General features: G+C 54.5%; 1 pseudogene; it reads right to left on the bottom strand.

The window, feature by feature from the left end:
* Positions 1-1,329: 1,329 nt before the first annotated feature.
* LOC102480840 (60S acidic ribosomal protein P2 pseudogene) lies at positions 1,330-1,660 on the bottom strand (annotated as a pseudogene).
* Positions 1,661-4,962: the final 3,302 nt, after the last annotated feature.

Here is a 4,962-nt window from a genome sequence, read left to right on the forward strand (position 1 = left end):
TCTCACTTTCCTGCCCCACCACCATGAGGACACATGCCCTATGCAGAAACCTTAAAAAGAAAAATAAATAAAAATAGATAATAAAAGGTGTTCACATGGATTCTATACACAAAGGCAATGATAAACAAGCAGAGGCTAAGCTGATGGACATAAGACTATTCTGGGAGGAGGCAGGTAGGAGTCACGTGGACTCCCACATGACCAACCACAGTTTGAGTCCCAGCCCAACAGCTTGGAATTCACCCTGGGCACATGCGTGTGCGTGCCCCAAAACCCCAAGAGGATAGAGGAGAAATGATTGTGGTGTGGCCATTCCCTCCAGGAGGTGATTTCTCACTTTCTGTCTCTCTGTGTCTGTCGTCTCTCCAGTGAGCACATGCACCCTATAGCAAAATCTCTTTTTTAAAAAGATTATTCTGGGAGGTCCTGGAGGGGAAGGGAGAGGGGAGCAGAAATCCGCCAGAGGACAGCTCAGCCCAGGTGTGAGGGGAGGGCTGCAGGGGTGACAGACAGTGGGTGAGGCTGGAAGGTGCCTGTGCAGGGGGGGTGGCAGGCGGGCTAGGCAGGTCTTCCTGACATATCAAGTACCAGACTGACAGTAAAACTGGGACGTCGGGAAAGGACTTAGCACACCTGTGAGGACAGGTTCGGGACGGAGGGTTCCCACGGCAGGGACCTCTCCAGCTGGAAAGCCCGTTTGGAAAGCAGGGTTAGCACCTGCCGTGGGCACTCATATCCGCCCCATTTAGGCAACAGGGGACCCTAATGCTGCTTCTCTCACAAGCACGGCCCCGGAAGCTGCAGACGGGTTGGAAACGATCAGCAGTTGGACTCCGGGCTTGTTTCATGTGCCATGTCTTCCTCTGACCTAGCTTAGACCGGGAACGTAGCGAGTGCGTTTTTCTCTCCTGCCCACACAGCCACTGTGCGGCGTGCGCGCGGTGTTCGCGTGTGCGTGGGGGGCCGGGAATGCGGACTGGCTGACTTTACTACTGAAATCTGATGGAAAGGCTTATTTTCCGAAGTTTATTATATGGCCTTGATAGGGCCAGACTTCCCGCAGCCCTGACCAGACGGAGCGCGGGTGCCGTGTGCTCCCGGAAGGCGGCGTGGGTCCGCCCCCCCCGCCCGCGGTGTTCTCCTTTCGCGTGTCCTGTCAGCGCCCAGCCCCAGCCGGCTGACGCCTCCCTCCTAACATAATCCGCTCTTGTTTTCATTATGGGCAGAACTTACTGAAGTGAGCGGAGTGTCCTACTTTCCAGGTGTGACTTTTTCTTTTTTTCTTTTTTTTTTTATGTAATAAGGTTTTATTTGCAGGGGAGCGGGAGTTTAATCGAATAGGCCAAATCCCATGTCATCGTCTGCCTCTTCCGACTCCTCCCTCTCATCTTTCTTCGCTCCAGCGGCAGCAGGGGCAGAGCCAGCAGCAGGGGCTGCAGAGCCTGGACCGCAGACACCACCACAGCCAATACCCACAGACACCTGCTGGCCAATACCCTGGGCCATGGCATCGTCAGTGTTCTTTCCGTCCAGCTCACTGTGACCTTGCTGAGCAGGCCGTCCGCCCCATGCCCACGCGGTCCAAGATCTTCTCGATGTCCTTGGCGCTGGGGGAGGTATTGCCCCCAAGGGCAGCGAGCAGGTAGGAGGTGACGTGCATCTCGGCAGCAGCAGGCAGGCCTCCTCGTGCGGGCAACCTCAGCGGGTCAAGGAGCGAGAACCCATGTGTGACATGCCCATGTGTGACATTCTTTCAGTCCCAAGTGCAGCCGCCTGCCTTTCCCTCCAGGAATGAAGCACAGCTGGAGTCGGGCCGGCTTGTGGGAGCGTCTCTGCAACTGCTAGGAATGTGCTCTTTCTGTCTTCCGGGAGAGGCTGTGTGTGGTGAAATAACAGCATTTCTTCCTCAAGTATTTGTAGACTCTGTCAGTCACAGCACGGGGCCTACAGTTTTACTGCCTTTGTGAGAAAGTTTTGCTGTTGTCGTTTAACCTCTCATGGATCTTCATTGGGAACAAAAAATTAGCAGAGAGAAGGAGAGAGCATAAGAGAAAACGCGGGCCACAGTCACGCCACAGTCCTCTTTCCCCGCTCCCCCATGCTGACCTCGGACACGTTTTCACACATGTGGCGTGTCCCAGCCGTCGGGGCCAGGGTTTGAACCAGTCAGCCACAGGAGACCCCGCTCCCCCCACATCACTGAACACTGCTCTACAGGAAGGTGCTACAATTACCGATTTAACTTATTCCATATTCACAGAACTATCTAGCTTTTCTGTTTCTTCCAGCGAAAGTAATTTTCTAAGAATCCGGCTACTAGGGCTGTCCAGGGGCATCGAACCTCTGGCTGTCATTCCCTTGTCTGTGGCTTGTCTTTTCTCTCTGACTTCTCTAAGCACCTCACTTTATATGAGTTCTACTCTTCTCCTTATTTCACTGTGATTCTTTGGGTTCCCCAAATCTGGGGACTGGTGTCTTTCACTAGTTGTAGAAATTCTTCATTTTCTCTTAAATGGGACCTCCTCCGCAGTCTGTTATCCCTGCTGGATCTTGGGCTTGCCTGCTCTGGCCTCACCCTTCCCCGTCTCCTGCACACTCGCCTCTCTGTCTCTCAGTATGGAGTTTCAGATCAATTCTGCCCCGTCTAGGTCACTGACTAGCTTCAGGTATGCCTCGCCCCATGCTAGCCCACTCCTAAATGTTTAGTTTCAGGTTTTCTATTTTTCCACCCTAAGAGTGCCGTTTCATTCTTTCCCAAACATTTTCGGTGTCCGCGGTCTCTTGCTCCTTACTCATAATCTACCTGTTCTCACGCTCCGTCTAACCGAGTTGCCGCCCTCCCTGTACGTGTGATGGTCTCCACTCCGAGTCAGTCCGGAGCGCGATTCTGCTGGCTCTCATTCCCACCCGTTCCTATTCCTCGTTCTCCGTTTCTGCGCGAGTGCATCGCATTGCCGTGTGTGTGCAGTAGTCCACCCTCCCCTGCCCCGTGTCTCAGGGGAGAGGGCCGGCTGGGTGGGGCAGGGGTGCAGGGTCTCAGCAGCTCGGAGCACACGACTTCCAGTTCACACTTCCAGCTCCTGGTCACGGCTGACGGTGGGTGGGTCAGGCCAGGAGACGGGGCCACAGTGCTCATTCGCTGGAGGCGCTCTCGGTGCCCACCAGAACCACAAGTGGAGAACCAGCCAGCGGTCAGGCTCCGGAGTTCAGCATTTCTTCATCTGCGTCTAGTTTGACGCCATGGTCTGATTCATTTTTAAAAAAAAAAATTTACTTAATTGTATTTGTTCATTTATTTATTTTAAAAATTTGCTACAGGGCATGTGTGCTCTCCAGAGAGAGGCAGAGAGAGGGGTAACGAGGAAGCAAGCCACCAGGTGCAGGCCTGGAGCTGTGGGCGGCCATAGGGGAGCCCAGTGCCGACCCCGCGTCACCTGCTGGCCCCGGAGTCGGATTCTTAATCCATGTAGTTAGTCCAGCATCGACTTGCTGTCTGAGCCTCCTGAGTGGAAAAAACGAAGCTGATACAGAAATGCGCGCGCGCACACACACACACACACACACACACACACACACACGTGCAGACCTGAGCGCTCAGGGCAGAGGGCTCTGGACCCACCCACTGCCTCCAGCCGGGCGTCAGGAGCGCTCATCCCCCTCCCACTCCTGCCTTTACCCGGGAGTCCCGGGCTTCCACCTCTGAGCTGTAGGACGCCTCATGTCCAGCCCTGGGGTCCCAGTCCCCTCGTCTTCATGAGGGCTCTCTCTCTCACACACACGCGTGCTCGCTCTCTCTCACTCTCACCTCGGGCATCCCCAGAGCTGCCAGGCGGGAGATCTTGCACTTGGAGCCTGCTCTGCCCTGACTCCCTTCCTCCCATCGCCAGCTCCCACCCCACTCTGCTCTGTCCTTTGACCTGGGGAGAACTACACCGTCTACAGGAGCTGACCACCACGCGGTGAGTCAGAATCAACTGCTGCACCGTCAGGGAGCCCTGGGTCTGGGGCGGCAGTCACTCTGGAAGGAGCAGCCGCCCCCTCGCGAGCTCTGGAAGGGTAAGCCCAGAGGAAAGAACAAGAGACTTCTCTTAAAGACACGCGTGTTTAGGTTTTTCTACACTCTTAAGTGGTGTTACTGCCAAAGTGTATTTTTTTCTACAAATACTAGGATTTGTCCACTTCAATCAACTTCATGACATTAGCCTTTTTTGGATCACAGACCTCCTTAAGAATCTACTTTAGAAACACACACACGGGACCAGCAGGTGGTGTGGTGGTTAAGGTGCTGGACACTCCCACCACGGTTCGAATCCCCAATCTGGTGGCTTGCTTTCTCACTTTCTCTCTCTCTCTCTGGTCAAATTAAATGAGTGCACATATCCTATAGCAAAAATAATAAATAAAATAAAATAAAATAAAATAAAAATTTTTTTAAAAAAGAAATACACACACTCACCTCCCCCTAGGACCCTCTGCACAGATGCACAGGACCATACACCCCCCAGGGTTTGTGCCCAGCCCCTGGCTTTCGAACCCAGCACTCGGCACCAGCCCTCCTCAGTCCACGCAGACCCCGGGCTCTCCGCGGCAGTCTCCCGTGCTGACTGCTCCCCGGGCACCATTTGCCAACATCCCCACCTCCCCTCCTGGTTGTCTGAGTATACAAGGCTGTTGTATCTCTGCCCACAGCAGAGTGTGTGCCCCTATGGGAGAGGGAGAAGGGCCAGGAGAAGGGCCGGACATGGGCCCTCTGCAGGGCTCGTAGATTTCGGCTGAATTTGACAGCACCTGCCAGTAGCAAGACTTCCCAGCAAAACCAGTGATGCAGTGTGGCCGTGTGTGTGTGTGTGTGTGTGTGTGTGTGTGTGTGTTAGCAAGGATGTGCGGCTGTGTCAGTGTGCCCGTGTGTGTGTGTGTGTGTGTGTGTGTCAACAAGGATGTGCGGCTGTGGCCGTGCGCCCG

This window comes from Tupaia chinensis, unplaced genomic scaffold (assembly GCF_000334495.1).
Source record: "Tupaia chinensis unplaced genomic scaffold, TupChi_1.0 Scaffold000346_1, whole genome shotgun sequence".
Taxonomy (NCBI): domain Eukaryota; kingdom Metazoa; phylum Chordata; class Mammalia; order Scandentia; family Tupaiidae; genus Tupaia; species Tupaia belangeri.